General features: G+C 39.4%; 1 protein-coding gene across 2 annotated transcripts in view; it reads right to left on the minus strand.

Annotated features, from left to right (window-relative positions):
* LOC128696528 (F-box only protein 21-like) overlaps positions 1-21677 on the minus strand; it is a 444502-nt gene that overhangs the window by 143628 nt on the left and 279197 nt on the right. Inside the window, exons 1-2 of one of the 2 annotated variants that reach the window (XM_070094668.1) lie at positions 12037-12303; positions 11043-11104 (exon numbers count right to left, since the gene is read on the minus strand). The gene's annotated coding sequence lies outside the window, so the exon portion shown is untranslated. Of the gene's footprint in view, positions 1-11042; positions 11105-12036; positions 12304-21677 lie in introns of those variants that run through there. The other variant, XM_053787809.2, reaches the window with a different exon arrangement.

Consider the following 21677-nt stretch of genomic DNA (forward strand, 5'->3'; position numbering starts at 1 on the left):
CATGGTTTTCAGGCAGAACTTGCACTCACGGCTCAGAATGCACCATTTGTTTTAGTTTCGGGGAAGAGTGCAAATTCAGTGTTGCAATAACTTCTCAAAAATCAATCCTGACAAGGAAATTAATGTGTTTCAGTGATATTAAAATATACTTTAGTTAGCGTGAGGTTAAATTATTATAATAAAAAAAGAAGCGCTAAACCACAAGGGCTATACAGCGAAGTGAGGTTAAGTGGGATATTATACTAAATTTTAACAAGGTTAAGCTATATTTTAATAATTTATATATTATTATTCTTGAGGCGCTAAGCCCGTATGGGTCATTTAACACAATGAACAGTCATGACTATCATCCGTGCGCTAGGTTAGGTTAGGTAAGATTCGTCAGGAAACGGGACAGGTGTTTCCTGACGAAGGTGTTTCCGTGGGTTAATATCAAGGTAAACTGTAATCGTAGACATCGGCTTTCCCCAGCCCTTCCCAGCAGCAGCAGCCTCCGCCAGGGAATGAAAAGTTGATCTTTAAGTGATGCATAAATCAAGAGAGTTGAGGTTAAGCCGCTTACCTCAAAATGCCGAATAGTTCCACACGCATGGATTAGTACGCCCCTGTTTAGTGGGGAATCTCTCTCTCTCTCTCTCTCTCTCTCTCTGTTATGATTCCTTGTCTTCTAAATTAGTTATTTTTTTTCTGCCTTTCGCATTTTCATTTTGTTTTACTTCCTGCCTTAATTCCTGTTTTACTTTCGTCTTTGCTTTTCACTTTTTTCGCTTTCTGTCATTCCATTTTATTTTGTCTCACCTCTTGCTCTTTTTCATTTTGTTTCATTTTCCACTTTTTGGCATTTCATTTTGTTCTGCCTTCTACCTCTTTCATTTTCATATTTATTTTTCTTTCTGCATTACTTTCCGTAATCAATTTTACTCTCTACTTTTCTCATATAACTTCCCGCATATTTTCCCCATTTTATCTGGACTTTTCTCCACCGGACCGAGGGGGCGTTGACTCCCAAAACCCTCTCCAGGTGAACTCCAGGTAACCAAACACACCCATTTTGCTTCACTTTTCGCTTTCTATTTTCCAATTTATTTCGCTTTCGGCCTCTTGTTGCTTCATTACACATCTCTATCATAGTCACTTCATGAATGGCAGGATTCATTATGCCCTTCCTCCCCAACTAAAAAAAAAAACAGCGGTAATTTTTTTATAATTCAGGCTGTGGTTAGTCCATCACAATGATAATACCTTCCCAACCACCCTAAGTCAGATATAATGACACAATTTTCTCAGAATGTGTTGATCTTACAGTCTTGATAGAATAGGAAAAGCCGTGAAATCGGTAATGAATGATACACTTTGTTTTTTTAGGGATCGTAATTACAATTAATTTTTGGGACGTCGTTGATGCGTGATGACAGACCCGATTATCTAAGGCGGCGTTGCCTGTAGTTCGGGGCTACAGGCAACGCGACCGTCTGCCGGGCCACATCCTTGTAAGTGGTAAAGCGCACATAATGAAGATAATTTTAGTAGTAGCAGTAGTAGTATTAAGTGGTAGCAGTAAAATTATCATTTAGAACATCAGCAACATCAATAATAATACAAATAGCAATAAAAATAATAAAGCAAATACAAATAATAGAAGGCCTCAGGTTGTTCTTCAACTCTATATATCCTTGGTTATGCCTCATTTAGACTATGCTGCTCAGTTCTGGTCACCGTATTACAGAATGGATATAAATGCTCTGGAAAGCGTACAGAGGAGGATGACAAAGATGATCCCATGTATCAGAAATCTTCCCTATGAGGATAGACTGAGGGCCCTGAATCTGCACTCTCTCGAAAGGCGTAGAATTAGAGGGGATATGATGGAGGTGTATAAATGGAAAACAGGAATAAAGGGGATGTAAATAGCGTGCTGAAAATTTCCAGCCAAGACAGGACTCGCAGCAATGGTTTCAAGTTGGAAAAATTCAGATTCAGGAAGGATATAGGAAAGCACTGGTTTGGTAATAGAGTTGTGGATAAGTGGAACAAACTCCCGAGTACAGTTATTCAGGCTAAAACGTTGTGTAGTTTTAAAAATAGGTTAGATAAATACATGAGTGGGTGTGGGTGGGTGCGAGTTGGACCTGACTAGCTTGTGCTGCTGGGTCTGGTGCCTTGCTTCTTCCTTGAGTGGAGGTGACCAAACTGGGCGGGTCATTGGGCTAATCCGAGAGGGGAGGGGTCATTGGGCTAATCCGGGGGGGGGGCCATGGACCTGCTCCGCATGGGTCAGTAGGCCTGTTGCAGTGTTCATTCTTTATGTTCTTAAATTTACAAATAATAATAATTATTATTATTGCTACCGTTGTCTCCGTCCTCCACCGGCACCATTCACACATTACCTGACCTGAAGCTTCACACGTTCGCAATTCAGAGTTTCAATATTTGTATTACGAATAATAATAGATTCATCAATATAGTTTTAGCTATTCATTTAATGCTCTTTGTTATGCATTTATTTTTTATCAATATTAATATTTACACTGATTTTATGAATTTGATTTCATTTATGAATGATGTGCGTAACGCGAGCAGCAAACAGATGGCAGTACTGGATGGGTATTTTATTTGTCGGGATAATACACTTCCTGCCGAGAAAGATTTATAACGATAAATAATGAATCTCAAATAATCCAGTCCAACACTTAATAGGATAGAGATAACATTAGAATTCTCATCAAAATTACATTAACAGAGGCCACCACTTGGATGTCTGCAGAGTAACCTTACAAAATCATGGCAGAATCAGGGCTTTGCAACTTGACCGGATAATTCTGGCTCTGGGTGGCTTTATGAACCAAGTTCATGGATGGGTCGTCAGAGGTTGCTTCCGTAGAGGAATAGGGAATCTAGAAAAGAACAGATTACCAGCTGACAAGTAAAACGAAATCCTTGCTTGGCTAATTGTCCCTAGGCTTCACATCAATCAGGGCCAACTTTCTTTCGGGAGGTCGCCCTTTAACATATACCGGATACATCCGTTGGATGGCTCGTCGGGATTAACAGAGAGGTGCTCAGTAAAACTGCCTATTTATAAGAGACTTTTAGTGCCAGAGGCGATAGCCTCATATGTTTAGATAATGGGAAAGGGCAAACTGGCAAGAACCTTAAGAGTTGTACACCTGTATTCACCACTTCTGGATTAGCAGGTGACCTGTAAAACTTCTACCAGTAGACAACCATAATATGTACCGCCTGAAAGGCCACCAAGTGGTCCACCAAGTTTAACTAATGGTCCCATTCCCCGTGGGTGTTGGGGAACAAGGAGAGTAGCAGACAATGGCCCATTCCATTACCCCCCAGTGCCTAATTTAATGAAAAGATAAAAATCACCGCTACATAAAACAAATAAAAGAGGGAAGGTGGATTGCCGGTTCTTAGTCCGGCTAATCCGCTCAAGCAACACCACCATGTTAAGATGAGGAGCGATGCGGTTTTAAAAAAAAACCTTCATTGAGCGAAACGTTATTCATACGAAAATTTGCTCTATGGTGTCTTGGCACTACCAGTTGACAGAACAAAGTCTCTTAGCTAGTTAAGCAAGTGTCTTAAGAAATTGCTAGTGTTGGATAAAACTCCTGCTCCCTTCTAAATCTCCAATATGTAGGAGATTCCAATTGGATTTACAAGACATTCCATATTGGCTATAACTTTTGAAATCGAGGCTTTCCGACGTGACAGAAGCCTGAAATCATACGAAGATTTGCCACACGATTAGATAAATGGTCAGAGGGTCTGCTCCAGTATGACTGGTTAAAACTGTTAGTTTCGTTGCATGATTGGATGATATGAAGATTTGCTATGACATGATTCGATGAATGATTTGAAGTTTTTCTATATGAGAAAGCTTCATATAATTTAGTAAAGGCTTCGCTAAGCCATGAAAGACATTTAACTAATTTATAAAGAATCTGGTACACGTTAATAGGCTAGGGTAAATGATATGGAAGCTTTAAATAGAACAAGAGGAAAAGGAGGGTAAAACAGGATTGATGCAAAGAAGTGGAGTGTATCTCCCATTCGTTGGATTAAGAGCCCTTTATCATCAAGGCACAGTCCTGAAGGGAATGCAGTTTTTAATATTCCAACGTATTATCTAAAAAAAAAATGTCGGTACAGGCACTGGAGTGGAGGTACAGGCGACAGAGAAGGTTGTAAACACGAGATGCAAAACAAGCTTTTATTAGGGCAACGTTTCGCTCAGGGTAGAACTTTATCATGTCTTTGAGCGAAACATACCGAACCATACCACGGGAGGGGATAAAACCCACTATCAGAGAGTCATAAAACTCCAGACCGACGCGCTAGCCACTGAGCCAGCGCGTCGGTCTTATGACTCTGATCGCGGGTTCTATCCCCGCCCGTGGTAATAAAAGCTGCCGTATTGAATCTTCAAACTCACAAACAGCTAAAACAAATCGTGAATAATTCCCCCCTTCCCCCAATTACGAAAAATTGTATCACTAGAGACGACCGTGTTAGAGATTGGAAGAAAACGCAAACTGTGGATAAAACTCATTAACTGCATAACAAGTATCCAATCCAGGGAAATAAAAAAAAAAAAAAAAAAAAAAAAAAACATATCTTGTAACTTGAGACACCTTATCAGGACTTTGTAAACTTTTCTGGCTTTGTTTTCCCCCCAACCTCTTCCGGGCTGGTGCAAATTATGATTGTTTGGGCAGAAATATCTGGGAGACTCGCCTTACGCCTTGGCTCGGGTATGTGTGGGTAGGAGTGCGAGGTGGTGGGTGTGTGTGTGGGAGTGGAAAGTTGTGGGTGTGTGGGAGTGAAAAGTTGTGGGTATGTGTGGGGGGTGGGAGTGAAAAGTTGTGGGTGTGTGTGTGGGTGGAATGTAGTGTGAGAGTATGAGTTGCTAGACTATTATTGCTCTTTTCAAAAAAGAAAACTATGCTGCCGCGTCGATGGCTTCAGGAGATTGACTGTTCTGATGGTTTATTTTCTGGGGAAGTATTTCCTGCAAGTTTGTTCTGCACTTTGAACTTTTTTCCAGCGAATTTTTTTGTGGTCGTCTGTCTCCAGGTATAAATACGATACTCTGTAGCGTCGCTAGCTCTAGCTAGCTCTTCTGTTTATTTCAATCTTTTCATCACTGTTTGTGATCCGTTGCCACAATTATACTCTGTTTGCCACTGATCAAAGTGCTTTTATCCCTATAGTCAGGCTTAAAATAAAATTCTCGGTGTATATATATATATATATATATATATATATATATATATATATATATATATATATATATATATACACAAAGATAAGCACTTTCCCGTGTATAAAACTATTACACAAGTTGTTTATACGTTAATTACCGTTCGCTTCCATGTGTATTTTGATATTAAGAATGCATTGTATTTTATTGAAAGATTGAGGAGGAAAAAGATGGATTGATCTTACAGTTGTGAAAATTGGTGTATTATTCATATAAATAATTAAGTTCAGAGAAGAGAGGGACATGAAAGCGATCTGTTATTTACAACAAAGAAGAGGGGGAGTGGAAACGAGAGAGGGAGAAAGAAAGGGTGAGAGAGGAGAAATATTAAAACCTATTACCATCAAAAACAGAATAAGGGGGAGAAACATTAATACGGTTTATTATTCACAACAAAAGAGTGAGAGGAGGAAAGAGGGAGAGGAAAAGGATAAGTCTTTCATATATATATATAATAGTGTCCCCCCACAGCATTATCTCAACAGGGGACAAACGGTTCTCACACCCAGGGTGACATTCGTACAGATTTGAACGTTTCCCGGTTACAATTATCCATTTCGATGCCAGATATGCTGTGTATTCTTTCAATTTCTACATTTGTGTTAGTGTTCGCATTCACGGATTTGTATAACCTTACGCAACCACTAACTTAAAATTTGTGGAATTACAAGAAATGTTTTGGATTCGGTAAATCTATTAACAGTAACACTACCCAACACAGTTCTACCCAACACAGCTATTACAGAGCTGTCACTGTCTTAATAAATCTTCAAGTTACATTTATAACTTCTCAGGGTGATTTACGTATCTTAAATCTTCCTTCCCTATTGTCTCAGACTAATTTTTTTTTATATTTCTAATACGTAAAATATCTCCCCCAACCATCTAAAATTAACCGTTCAGTTGTCAAATTAAGAGCATCGAGAAACATTCTTGAATAAATAGAAAAAAAGTCCAAAGTGTTATTTTATATTCATGATACTCCAAACCCACAGGGATCATTCAGTAACACCATTAACAGCATCACCAGTACGATCAGCAGCGCGACTACCAGCAGCACCAGTACCAGTGAAATGCAGGGGCACAAGTGCACCAAGCGATAGCTCAATAAGTGTGAGAGGATCAAGATTTTTCAATACCCTTCCTTCATCAGGGAAATTAGCAGAAGACCCCTGGCTGTCTTCATGAGGGAACTTTATAAGTTCCTTCAGGTGAGTTCCTGACTAGCCGGGCTGTGGTGTCTACTAGATTGAATGTGACCACCACCAACACCCTGACTGATCACGCTGTCAAATGGGTGGCCCGATCTGGAACAGAGACGGGGCTAGGTGGATAACCCAGAACTATCAGCTGGTTAAACCACTACCACCAGCAATATGCCATCACCATAACCACCAGCATCAAACCACAATTAGTAACATCACAACTAGTAGCAGCGTAACCACCATCATCATTAACTACTACTATACAAGCAACAGCATCACCACTACCACCAGACACAGCATCACCCTATCATAACCAGCAGTACTAGCAGCATCACCACCACACCTACCACCAGCACAAGCAGCAACACTAGCATCAAGCTAGTAACAACAACAACAGTACCATCACCTGCAGAAAATGCAACACCACCACCATCACTACTCATAACCACCACTACACCACAACCACTAACTACTGTCACTACCCACAACCACTATGACTACCCCGCCACCAAGTGTCCCAGGCCGCCACCACACTGACGCATTTCTCTGCGCCATGATCACATTCCCACCACGAATTGTGACTTGACATCTCGCTCGACGCCAGACGGGCCGCAACAATTTCTCAAGAGAGTTAGAAGTTGAGAGCTTGAGGTGCAGGAGCAAGGCAGCAAGACGAATGGGGGACCTGACTCCTGGATAAACCAATACATGGTCCATCCGTTTCTTTTTTTTTTTTTTAAGCTCCGTTGAGAGCAGCGCTGGTTCCAGTGCCCAGTGTATGTTGGATTTGCGTGAAGAATATGTATGGTGCAAGCTGAATGGATAATGCTGAGAGAGGCAGAGAAGCGTAGAGAAGTAGATAGTGGTAGAAAGCAGCAGCAGAGGGTAGAGAAAGATAGACAAAAAGGAGATGAAAGCAAGGCAGAAATGGGTGAAGAGAGGCAAATATGGATAGAAAGGCAAAGAGTAGTAGTAAGAAGTAAAGAGAGGCAGAGAGGTAGAAAGAGGAAGAAAGACGAAGTGAGACAGATGTAGAGAGGAAGAGAGAAAAAGACGGGATAGAGAGAGGGAGGGGGGAATGAGCGGAAGATACGACTGTGGAAAAGAGAATTGGAGGAGATAAAGGAAAGAAGGGAAGAGACAGAGGGAATAGAAGAGGGAAGATAAAGAACAGAGTGAGAGCGAAAAGAATTAAGAGAAAGGCCGATAATTTTTTTCAGTTTCAGAAAGTTAAAATTGGAAACGCAATTAAACGCCAGATTTGAGGATTTTTATGTATTGACTCGTTTTAAATTTTGTTTAATTATAGATTCAGAGAGAGAGACTCTTTCTATAGTTTGAGTAAACGAGTTCGACTCTAAAGTAGCTGAATGACTAAAGTTTTAATGGTTGAATGACTGATGTTGCCAGGGCTACGACTTAAGTGGCCGGATGAATGACTGGCTATCGGGTGGCTGAATGACTATGCTTCTTAACTTCATGAATGGAGAACCGTGACTTACGAGGCTGAGAAACCGACAGTGACTTGACTGACTCGAGTCGCAAAATAAAACCTCTTTGTAGCTGCCATCTTCACTTGTTGGCAATGCTGAAAATTTACGTGATACTTTTCAGAAGACAGCGGCAAATATGAGAGCACAAATACCTGTGACGTTCTGCTCTGCGTAGAGATTTATGAAAGCGTGCAACTGTCCTATAATACCTTGTTCTGCATCCAGTGTCGTCCTGCTGGTGGGTGATACCTGCCATCCCAATTTTTTTCCTGGATAAAGATTGTACAGACTAGTTCCTGCGACACAACACAAGCTTCAGTTTCGAATGTTTGAGACAAACATTCGAATATATTTTTGTCCAAGAGAAGAATGAACCTAGAGCGCTGGTTTGCTCTCCGGGCTGTGTATGAAGACAACTCAAGACAACGATTTCTTTAGGGGTTATTCAAATGCTGTATTATTGCAGAAGTTGAAACAGTTTTGAATGACGAGGATAGACAATTAGTTCAGATATTGAATACCACGACTGGAACAATTAACAACAAACCCACAAATTGAAGATGGAAAGCAGACAAGGTTGCTGTCTATCCTAAACATAACTGTCCGGGAATGAGCGAAATTTTGTCTACTTCTCTTAAATAGTTGTCTTGACTAACAAGAATTCAGTGAAAGATTTCAGACTTTTCAAGTCTCAAAATGCTACATCCTCGAGGAGTCGGGTTATACCTGGAGTATACCTGGAGAGGATTTCGAGGGTCAATGCCCCCACGGCCCGGTCTGAAGGGATACTATATAGTTTTTTCTTCTCGGAGCGATTGACCAATGGAATGATGTCAAGGAGCAGCTGTTAAGTGCTATAACAAGAAGCTGGTAAGCGTTATAGCAACAGTATATTAAAAAATATATATTATAAACAAATCATTGAAGACAGGACATTGCAACACGCACACACACACACACACACACACACACACACGACCGATGCAACCACAACTAGGTGAGTACACAACTATCCAATTAATGGCTTTAGAGTCAGACAACAACAATCACTAGGAATACACAACACATATTACAGTATTAACGCCAACTAAATTCATACACATAAGTAAATCTGTAAAATATACAAAGAAAACATTTTTCATTCTCATGGGAGGGAGAAAGAAAATGTGTCCTGGGAGACGAGCATGGAAGGGAGGATACGTACTTGCCATAAGACACACGAGAAGACTAATGTGTGCAGGGAAGGACACTTATGTGCAGACACGTGGAGAGGACACGGGTGAGCAGTTTAACACAGTAATTATACATATAATAATTATAGTTCAATGTAAACGCCAGAGGCAAAATACAAGTGTATCTCCGCCTCCACAAAAAGACTAGAGTAAAAAAAATTTTTCACGTTCCTAAGGGCAAAATCCATTGAGGTCATGTAGATCCTGGGGGAGATCATAGCTCCAACTCCTTGAATCAAGGGCCTGCATCAAGGCAATCTCGACCCCCTCCCCCATCATTCCTCTTTGAAGGGACTTCAGAGAGAAGTACCAGAGATACTCTAACGAGAGTAACATTCAGTAATCATGAAACCCCTATTGTTAACGAAACATACATCTCTGATCAAGATTACCAGAGGTATTAGCCGACATAATTCATTGACAATACATTTGTGCAACGCTCAGGGGAATTAGTCTTTAATATAAGCTTAAAAATGCATCATACGCAGTCAGAATTAGAGTATAATCGTTACCTCTAACAGGTAAAGCGGAACTACCCGTTAGGTGAGTAGTCAGTGTGTATCCCGAGTTCATATCTTCCCGATTAGAATAATTTTAGGTTTTAATTTAGTTTAGGCTCGTTTCCAAAACGAAGAAATGGAAGATTTTTCACATCTTGCGGTGAAAATTTGGGGGAAGTTTTAAAAATTTACAAAAGTTTGTTAGATCATTCAGCTTATACCGATTTAAGTAACGCATTATATAATGTGGTCACTGGTTGCGAGGTGAGCCGGTGGAAGGGCTCCGTCAAATGACAGACTTCCAGTAAGCAGGTCATCATAAAAAACTTCAAATCACGGGACAGCTGGGGTTCGAACATGGAAGGCGAGTCTTAAAACTGTTCTACAACCCGTTCTGTGATTTGTCTGACATCGTGTTATTATGATTTCACGAGTCACTAAGAATCTTATCAGGAATTATTGGTTCCCTGAGAGTAAAATGTATCCAGCTACATGTACTCCGGCAGAAGCAGAAACTGTCACCCCTAACAAGAGCACGAACCAGCTCAGTCCTATTTCATTAGGTTAAAACCATCTCGACTCAATCATGAAGCGTTAGGTCCGTAACGATCTTACAGCTCCTGGTAAATGGGAGGTAATCAGGTTTGCCTCGAGTAAGGGATAGCAGCTCCAGTTCTCAATCAAAAAAACCCCCCACCATCAAGCCAGACACAGGCAAACACAGACAGATAGACACACACATATATATATACAGCAGGCCTAGCACATAATGGTAACACACATATACGACATATACCTAGCACATAATGGTAACACACACACGAGGGCCAGGAGCTGTGGATGACCCCTGCAACCACATATAGGCGAGTACATACAAAGTGCAAGCGTCTTGCAGAGTCATTATGTGTCGCTACTTACGACTCATTATGTATCCGTATATTTAATTCAGTAATGCTATGTATGAGATTTTCATGTATTTATGTACCACACTTAGGTATCCTACATTCTCTCGTTATGTATCTATTGACCGTTTCGTCTTATTGCATCAGGGAAAAAGCGTCAAACTCACGGGGAACACGCATCGCCTGGGCAATGGAAAGCGATCAGTTCGATGCATGAATGGGAGGGCAAGTCCAATTCGTTGGATCAAGAGCCCGTTACTAGCATCAAGGAACGTCCCTCGGCTAGGTTTACCGAGAAAGGCAATTTGAGAGCATGATGAACCTATCCCGGGGAGGAACCTGCAAGTTCAACTTGGAAATTACTCAGCTAAGGCTGGTCGTAGAACCAGCTGACACCCACTCAGAATAATAAAGAACGACAGTGGTTCTACTCACATTTGCTGATCAGGTTCTGGTCTGCTGGTGTTCAAGGCGTTAAATATTATTACACACCCACACTGCAAACAAAAAAATAAAGTTTTATTAATAACGTGTATTCGTAAATGAACTTTTATTTTACAGATGCACATCTCAGCGTTACCGTGTTCCTGCGCAACTGCGCAACCACCACTCTCAGCGCCGCGCTCATTAAACATTAAGGCGGCGCAAATTCTCACTGACCGCAAGTTTAGTCGAGTCAGTGACTTTACATTCTGATAGTTTAACTACTCATTGCTCTTTATTCACTTTAATTCGTACACAACTATGGTGGAGAGTAACTACCATAATGATATATAAATTGCTAGTTGCTACTGTGAGCGCACAGGCGCCCATAACTACCATACTCACGCATACACAACATGCATTCTACAGTTATAAAATACGTGAACATTATATTCAGTAATTTCATTGTTTCCTTAGCATTGACTTCAAACTCGCATTAGAAATAATAAAATAATAATTATTATTAATCATTGTCAATCATCAAAATGTGCATTAAATCCCTAAGGATCACGCTGCGCCTCATTATCAGAGAAAAACGTCAGGTATTCTGTAGTAATCCATAACAAAAAATCACGAGATTGTCACGTGAAAATAACTTTTGTTTACTGGGTTTACTGGAAACTGAATTGATTTATAACTCTTATGCTAAATAATGAAAAAAAAAACCACTTCATAGCTTTTACCCAACCTTTCTGAGGTTTATTGTTATTTATAATAGTGAATTATGCAGTCGTATGCTGATTCGTTCAGTTGTACACCGTATCATACAGTCGTAAACTGCCTGAGAGATAAAGACAATTAAAAAGATCCAGGAAAAAGAGTAACAAACTCCTAGGATCAAGAGCCACTGATCGTCAAGGCGTTCCCCCTGAAGGGCGAGACCCCCCCCCCTCATTATAATAAACGAATAACCTAATAGTTACATCAACATCCACGTTACACTTACCGAAGTGTTTATGTAGATTCCGAAGCAATGGAGATTTTACCCCATAACATGTATGCTCAACATTCTTGGTCACTACACATCTTTTCTATCACTTAGATTAGGGTAAATATCCAGCGCCTATATATTTTCGTTCTGAGATATAGCGCTGCCGTTTTCTCAACTTGTGCTAAACGTTTTAATGTATAATCACACTCGTGGCCACCGCAGGAACCAGATTACACTTAGGAAAGTAATGGCCAATGATTACCTGTTGACTAAACATGCTGGTGTCTCCCAGACTGGACATCAGCTGGTACACTGGTTAGATTTAGAGGCTACAAACTACTCGAGGGTCATTAACTGCACTCTGCCTGTTCTCCAGCAAAGAATACTTTAATCCACTAAACAGGGAGTAAACCTTACACATTTCGGTTTATTCTAACAGATATGTACAACGTTCAGTATGCAGTAAGATCACAGTAAACAGGTTATATCAATATGCAAAATAAATAGAGTGAAAAATACTGAAACTCGGAGCAATTTCTTAATTTCTCACATTATCAAGGAATAATTTGAGAAATGACAAGTTGAGAAATCACGAAGGCGCTTAGAATTTAATTATTTTTCTCTGTGGGTATTTTGCATGATGCGATGTCACCTATTTACTGCGTATATTGGCTGTGTTATTTAAGAGCGTGCGTTTGTCCGGCTAGTACCACCACCACAGTATTCAACTCGTTCATTTACTGTCCAGAAGCGAAGCGACGCTTCGACCTTCTGACGCGACAGTTTAGTCTGTACCTCGCTCTTTAATGTTTCGTTATAACCATAGGGAAGTGCTCAACATGTATAGGACATGTAGATGAATGGTTCACAGAACCAACACGTTGATAAATTAGACACACGTGCAACTCTTGGGTATCTTAATTAAGGAAACGTTTCTCCACACAGTGGCTTCATCAGTCCATACACAGGAGAAACTTGAAGAACAGGAGGAGAATGAGGAAATCAGTCCTTCAACCTTGAGTCGATGTGGTGAGTCCATCAATCATTCTCCTCCTGTTCTTCAAGTTTCTCCTGTGTATGGACTGATGAAGCCACTGTGTGGCAAAACGTTTCCTTAATAAAGATACCCAAGAGTTGCACATGTGTCTAATTTATCAATGTATAGGACATACAGCGCCTGGGGAATGAGACGTAATCAGGTTTGATGAAAAGGGGACGGTAGCTCCAATTCCACAGATGAAAACACCTTCACTAGTATCAAAGAGGCCCCATTCGAGTCATTTTCTGTCTCCTTGATGATAAATTATTTCACGACACATTTGTCTATTAGTGACAGGGTAATTTTTTTTTTTAGGTGGAATCTAAGATTATGTACGTACATCTGAAAAATGTATACGTACCTGAGAGACTAATGCTGTGAACGTATATCTGAGACACATTAATGCTGTGTACGTATATATGCTGTATACGTATATATACTGCTGCTGCAACAGCAGATCCATGAGAGAGAGCGCTAAGCCCGCAGAGGTCATATATCACCTGAGGAATGATTATCAATCAGATATAATATGAAGACGTGGAGAAAGGCTCTAATTCCTTGTCTTATTGGAAATAATAATAATAATAATAATAATAATAATAATAATAATAATAATAATAATAATAATAATAATACTTTTATTATTTTAAAAGGGGTGGACCAATAAGCCAGTGGAAGGCCTCGGTCAGATTATCAAAAGCAACAGCGGCGGGTTATCACAAGAAGAGCCGCGTCACGAAACAATTGTTTCCTGGCAAATCTTCCCTAACCTAACCTTCAGATGGGGTGACTCGATTCTTTCATTCAATAATGTATAGACAACGAACTGTCAGTTTTTTTCAACGATGACTCGCATAGATTTTGAAAATTCATCATGCCTATTTCAACAAGAAACTTGACATTAACATTCTCCCCGGGGGATTAATCTACATAATTTGGAAGGATAACTTATTTTTTCTTGAGGATTTTTCACCGAGATATATCGTAGAAGTTTAATGCAGATTTATCATGGAAAGGGACATTAAAGTCGTATTTTATAAATTTATTAAAACTGGCCACCGGGATTCACTGTGAAGATTCGTAATGAAAATTCATGATGTGATAAATCTCCAAGAAATTTATCTTAAGGATTTATCATAGGTTAAATTATATATGGTAGTATTCAACAGAAAAACAGCATCACACACACACACATACGATGTGTGTGTGTGTGTGTGTGTGTGTGTGTGTGTGTGTGTGTGTGTGTGTGTGTGTGTGTACGATCACGCTTGTGCGTACATCTGTGAATGCACGTGAGTGCGATATAACATACAATAACAAAAAAAGAAGAAAAAAAGATACAACATTATCTTTCTCAGTAGTTCTCATTTTTAATCCGTATCAAATTTTACATACTCTGCCTCTCAGCACACGACGCTGTCTTCTTCCACAGGACTGAAGTTCGCTGTGCTATCATAGATTCGTGACAAGTCGACCTTGGTAAGTCCTCCAGCCTTCACTTGCTCGTCACAAAGAAGAACAATTATGCTTAATTGAATGGTGCACTTAAGAAGGTCGTATTGAGTTGCAGTTAAGTCAGTTCCTTAGCTTATTTCCTCCTTTTACTAACGACCAGCGTCTGATTTTGTTTCTATTATATATATATTGTATGCAAAACAACCACGGGGAGTAGAATGATAGCTCTAGGCCTTTCGTGTTGCAATCAACAAATCCTCAGGAACTTGCAAAATTGCAGAAAAGAGGAGGGTGTCCAAGCAAATAGCGTTCCCAGAGGACCGCCTGGGGTCCTCTGGGAAGGTTATTCGCTTGGATACCCTCCTCGTTTCTGCAATTTTTCAAGTTCCTGGTTGTTTCGCATCTTGTATAGCTTAGTTTGCGATGTTTATATATATATATATATATATATATATATATATATATATATATATATATATATATATATATATATATATATATATAAAATGTCGTGCCGAATAGGCAGAACTTGCGATCTTGGCTTAAATAGCAACGTTCATCTTGCCATATAGGACAAGCGAAAATTTGTGTATGCAATAATTTCGCCAAAATCATTCTGAACCTAACGAAAAAAATATATTTCACTGTGTTTGTGAAATACACATACACACACACACACACACACATACACACACACACACTTTAATAACGATAACACCAAGGTTGATAACTTTGTGAAGATGTTTCGACGAATTCATTTCGTTATCATCATTGCAACACGAGCACAAAGTATTCTAAACAAATTATATATATGAAAGTTGTATTTGATTTCAAGCAATAAAGTTCTGAAATATAATGCAAAGTAAACCATACCCCCGGCCGGGATTGAACCCGCGGTCATAGAGTCTCAAAACTCCAGCCCGTCGCGCTAGCCACTAGACCAGCTAGTGGCTAGCGCGACGGGCTGGAGTTTTGAGACTCTATGACCGCGGGTTCAATCCCGGCCGGGGGTATGGTTTATTTGCAATCGTGTCATTACGATTTCTTAAGTCATGTTGACGGCAGTGAAGGGACTTGAGCTAGAGTTCGTCACGGCCACGCTAGCTGGAGATTCGTCTGTAAAAACTTGCATTTGTGGTCACAGAGGTGCCTGTGCTAACTTTCCTATGGTGTAGAAATATACCTAGTTGGATGAATCTTATTGTGGCTAGCTGGTCTAGTGGCTAGCGCGACGGGCTGGAGTTTTGAGACTCTATGACCGCGGGTTCAATCCCGGCCGGGGGTATGGTTTATTTGCAATCGTGTCATTACGATTTCTTAAGTCATAATGCAAAGTATTATACTTTTCATTATTTTAGTTGAAAATTAATTGCTTTAATTAAGCGACGGTGTATTTTCAATATTAATTACCGTAACACGATTCTTTATTAGTTTATACAAAAACACCGTTTTAAATTATATTTCTAAATTTTATTAATTTTTATGCTTGATCTGGTCGGCACATAATCAAGACCAAATTTAACCTGGCCACACAAATTATTTAAAATAATCAAACCTAAGCGCTAAACCCACAAAGGTCTTACATGTAGCCTTCCCCCACAAAACACACACAAGAAAAAAAAAACAATAAAACAATTTTTTTTTACCATTGTCGTCTTATGTACGTTGTGAATTCACACCTTCAAGATCTGTGCTGGATATCTACTCACAGACTGAACCTTTTTTTATGGTTAAAAATATAATGGATTCCTTTTGAGCCCTACTGTGAAAAGTAACCCACCTGTTATAAATACCATTGTTATTTACAAGAACAATGGTATTAATACCATGGTTATTTGCAAGGACAGTAATCTAATGTGAGTGGCTATATAAAACGTGTTAGGTTAATAGAGAAGATGCCATTAATGTGACATTTTATTGCGGCAACGTTTCGCTCTCCATTGCTTTGTCACATTATTTACATAATAAACATATTTTATTGGTATGATTTTTCCATGACAATGTTTGGATTGTCTAGTTATTTGCCTCTGTTTCTGCTAAATTATCTCTCATTATTTTGCTTACTATTCCCCGACAAAATAAAAAAACTCGTGTACTATACCCTAGATCCTAATTACCAAACCAGGAGCTGCAACCCAGAGTAAAACAGCTGCATCACAACTCAGCAGACTCATTGTTTACGACAATCAGCTGATTACACGTATAAATAAATAAATTCACGGCATTACTGGCAACGTGTGTTTAACCAACACAATGTTTGTAGGTAATTATTCACAGGTTGTTGATCAAAGGCAAAATAAACAAGAATCTGCTATTGAAAATGCAAACTAAAATATTTGGAAAGTAATTATAACCCCCCCATTTGCATCTGTCTTTTTTTTCACGTTGTAAACATTCGAATAAAAAAATCTGAGAGAAATCATCACATTAACTCCATGCAAACCCAATCAAGCGACACGCACCCTTATGCCACTGTACACTGGAGTTTACTTGGAAATATCAGACATTATTCCAGCTTCCAGGGATGGTCCGGTAATTATCGCCGGCACTGAACGGTAAACATCGAAATGCTTCGTGTTTATCCGATTTGTGATTACAGGCGACATCATGGAATCTCGCTATTTTATTTTCGCTGACTATAAAACACCAAATGGTGAAATGTTTTCATGCATGGCTGGATACCTCGTTATGCCACCTCATGTGAAATATAAATTTAAATGTGGCTTGTTGCTTTATATATATATATATATATATATATATATATATATATATATATATATATATATATATATATATATATATATATATATATATATATATGTCGTGCCGAATATGTAAAACTGGTCAATTAGCAAGAACTCATTTAAAATTAAGTGCTTTCTAAAATTTTCTCTTATAGGTTTAAAGATATATTTTTTTCATTAATGTTAATGTAAAAAATTTTAATTTTGCACCAGAAGAATCTTAGAAAACTTACCTAACCTTATCATAACAAGAACAATTTATTTTAGCCTAACCCAACTAAATATGTTTTAAATACGTTTACAATAATTTAATACTAAACAAACACAATGAAATATATTTTTCTCGTTATGTTTAGAATGATTTTTGAGAAATTATTGCATACACAAATTTTCGCTTGTCCTATATGGCAAGATGAGCGTTGCTATTTAAGCCAAGATGGCAAGTTCTGCCTATTCGGCACGACATATATATATATATATATATATATAATATCGAGCCGAACAGGTAAAACTTGCTATTTTGGCTTAAACAACAACTCTCTTCTTGCCTAATAAGGCAAGTGAAAATTTGTGTATGCAATAATTTCGCAAAACTCATTCTGAACCTAACGAAAAAAACAATTATTTCATTGTCTTTATTATTAATTATTGTAATCTAAAATATATATAGCTGGATTAGTCTAAATTAAATTGCGCTTGTTATAATAAGGCTGGGTAAGTTTTCTAAGGTTCTTTTGGTACAAAATTATTAATTTTTATATTATCAATTAAAATATTTTTAATCATACCGGGGAGAACGCCTGTGTGAACACTTCGCTGGAGAGAAATTATGACTCGCTAAATGGCATTCTGGAAATAGTTGATGGATCAAACGAGAGAACAACAATACTTGACAATAATTGTCTCATGCCAAACGACAGCATAACAAAGACAGCTTAGCAAAGCTTTGCTCCACAAACACAGCTTAACTTTCAAAATCGTCAGAGGACATTTGCTGAGCAGTTACAAAATATCGATTATTGCTTAAACAGCACAGAAAATTCTGTTCCAAATATTAACATCTTTGGAGATTTTTAACCTCGAAATTTAAAGTAGAAAATAAACAATAAAAGCGAATTGTTGGAAGCGGCACCAAGATGCAGGGGTAATCAACACGTACAATTCCATAAAAAATAAAAAGGGTACAATACCGTGACTGGAATTATACACAAATAACCCGCACATAGAATAAAAAAAACTTAAGACGTTGTTTCGGTCCGACTTAGACCAATAATTTGGACCAATAATTTGGACCAATAATTTGGACCAATAATTTGGACCAATAATTTGGACCAATAATTTGGACCAATAACTTGGACCATTAACTAATTAATGGTCCAAGTTGGACCGAAACGCCGTCGTAAATCTTTCTCCTATATGCGGGTTGCGTAAATTCCATGAACTATACAACAGCTCGACCCGAACTGCGTACCACCGACAATACTGAAGAAAAGACGTATAATGCAGGACAAAGTCTAGCTTGTCAAGGTTTCGTTGTGTGTGGAAGTTTATCACAACAATTCACGCAACCGAGTGAAATGCTGCTTGTTTTCCAACATTTGTCTTTTCTTCACCTGGTGACAACCTCGCGTTGGACCGGTTGGTGACTGAGCCGATTATAATAAATACATTAATTTACATATATTTCGTCTTGCAGATATTCTGATATACTCTTGTGTATGCGGTGAGAGCAGCAGTGTATATCTCAGTAAGTTATTAATATAAACCCTATAATAGGGTTTAAACTTAAACCACTTAATAGAACGTAAGTGTACATGTGACATGCAGCGTTAATGACTGTGTGTGTGTGTGTGTGTGTGTGTAGTCTATTGGCTTTAAACCCAATAAACCAATTAAACGACTAGATTTCATTTTCGTAAACGATCAAGTAATCATAGGCCTTACAGCTGCAAATATAATTTACACAGATCACAACTTGTGTGTAGTGTTGACAAGCACGAATTATGATACAGCGTGATGTTAGCGTGTGGAAACACAGTGAGTGTAGGTGCCCGCGTGCTCGTGTGTTCACAAATAACAAAAAAAAAAACAGCAAATGCTGCTGCTGCGGACTGTGAAAGTAAACGAGAACAATAACTCGCTCCTTAGAAGATATAGCTAGCTGGGAACGCCGTATATACGTGTATTCCTCCGCTCACAATTACCCGTCGGAAAAGTTATAGTCGCTGGGAAATCCTGCATAATATATGCTGGCGGGTGAGGAGTTTTACGCATAACTACTGGGCCAGCTTTGTTGGCCACGCTGCCGCACCGTAACTAACACAGTGTGACAGATTTAGTGGCTGCGGTGTGTCGATTGGAAGGATGTTGTCTTACGAGGGGCGGGAGGCAGTTCGTGGCTTCCTATGAAAGAATTACCAGAGATTTTGCTATCCACTTCCACTCCTGTTGCTCCAATCTCTATTGGCATGCCTGTTAGCACCATCTCTGTGGTAATGTATGTTGCCGATATCTCTGTTGGTGCAACTCTTGCTGTCATCTCTGTTGTTTAACAGAAGCCTGACTCATAACAGAACGGACCGTATTTAATGGAGGGACAGAGCCTCTACCCCTATTATAAAATGGTTATAATATTAGCTATAGGTTTTAAAGGGGTGGACCGGTAAGCCAACTGAAGGCCTCCGTCAGATGACCAAAAGTTGCAGCTGTAGGTCATCATATGACTAAGACAAGCGTCAGGAAACACTTGTCCTGTTTCCTGCCAATTATACCTACCTAGCCTCCACCACTCTTTGCAACGAATATCTCATTCGGGTTTGGGGTTTGCTGAAATACAACAGCCGCCGTCTCTGTTGCGACACCTGTTGATACGTCTGTTGCCACATTTTTTGCCACAGTCTCCGCTATCTTTTTGTGTCGTTACTCTACGTCATTCCGTCCTGTTATCTTTAGATATATTTATGGAAATCCCAGGTAAAGAGGCCATTCTGACAAAATATGCATTCCTGAATACAATCTCTCAGATGCGACCGAAAAAAAAGACAACCATGGTTGAGGAATAACTGGGAAGGTGGGCAGAGGGATATTTAACTTCCGGACAAACAGAACCCAAAGAGGATTAGTAAATTGAGTGAAATCAGAGGCTGCTCCATTGAAAAGTTTTGTCTCCCAAGGCACAGTACCAGTGACAAACGCTGAAATTTCACTCATCCCACTTCTCTTCCTCATTCTCATTTCTGACATAAACTGGAACATAAATCTTAACGCTGTATCATTCTTTGTAAACTATACTGGAATTTGTATGACAGTGACGTACATGGACACAGCGAGGCTCCAAGCTGATGTAAAGTCTTCGAGTGGGCCACTCACAACAATAAGATCGTCAGAGAGGGCACATTTCACTTACTGCGTCACAGAAGAGTGGAGGAAATAAAAACAAGATCGAAGTACAAAAACTCAAACCACTCAGTAGAACGTAAGTCAACTGTGAGAGACCTTTTAGTTATACTGTCAGAAGATCTCAAGTTCAAGGAACACAGCAATGTTATTACCGCAACTGCAAGAAAAATGACAAGTTGGATAATTAGAACCTCCAAAACAAAAGATGCCAAGAGAATGAGGATATTCTTCAAGTCACTCGTTATGTCTGGGCTGGAGTATTGCTGTGTACTATCGGTTTCCTTCAAGGCAAGAGAAATTGCTGAGCTGAAAAATGTACAGATAACTTTCATAGCTCATATCAACACAGTCAAGCGCCAAAATTACCAGGAGTGCTTTAAGGCCCTAGAACTGTACTCTAGAAGGAAGGTGAGAAAGGTATATGCATTATAATCTACACGTGCAGATTCTACAGACCTGGTTACCTGGAGGTTATTCCGGGGATCAACGCCCCCGCGGCCCGGTCCATGACCAGGCCTCCCGATGGATCAGGGCCTGATCAACTAGGCTGTTACTGCTGGCCGCACGCAGTCCAACGTACGAGCCACAGCCCGGCTGATCTGCACAACGAAATTAGTACTTATGAACACAAGAGGCTTGGCAGACAGTGCAGGATACCTCCAGTGCAAAGAAAGGGAACGATGCGTACACACAGAGAAGTCAGTAAGTGTTAACTGATAATAATTAAAGAAAACTTATCACGATGCTAACGCCATTATATATTCTGAGGCTGATAATAAATCTGAATTCTTATCTACTAGTGTATATGCTTTGTATATACATTCTTTTTTTTTTTTTTGCAAATTTCTCTTCTGCCTCCTCCCTCCCTTTCCTCTATCTCCAATAGTGGACTCATTAGGTTAGGTTAGTTTAAGGACGAGTACGCTCCCATCTTCGAGCACAACCCGGGTGTGAAAACTGCTGGCGCAAGCTGCAACAAGTGGTGGTGTACTAACACAGATTTGAATGTGGTAGTCCTT

The sequence above is a fragment of the Cherax quadricarinatus genome, chromosome 47, assembly GCF_038502225.1.
Source record: "Cherax quadricarinatus isolate ZL_2023a chromosome 47, ASM3850222v1, whole genome shotgun sequence".
Taxonomy (NCBI): domain Eukaryota; kingdom Metazoa; phylum Arthropoda; class Malacostraca; order Decapoda; family Parastacidae; genus Cherax; species Cherax quadricarinatus.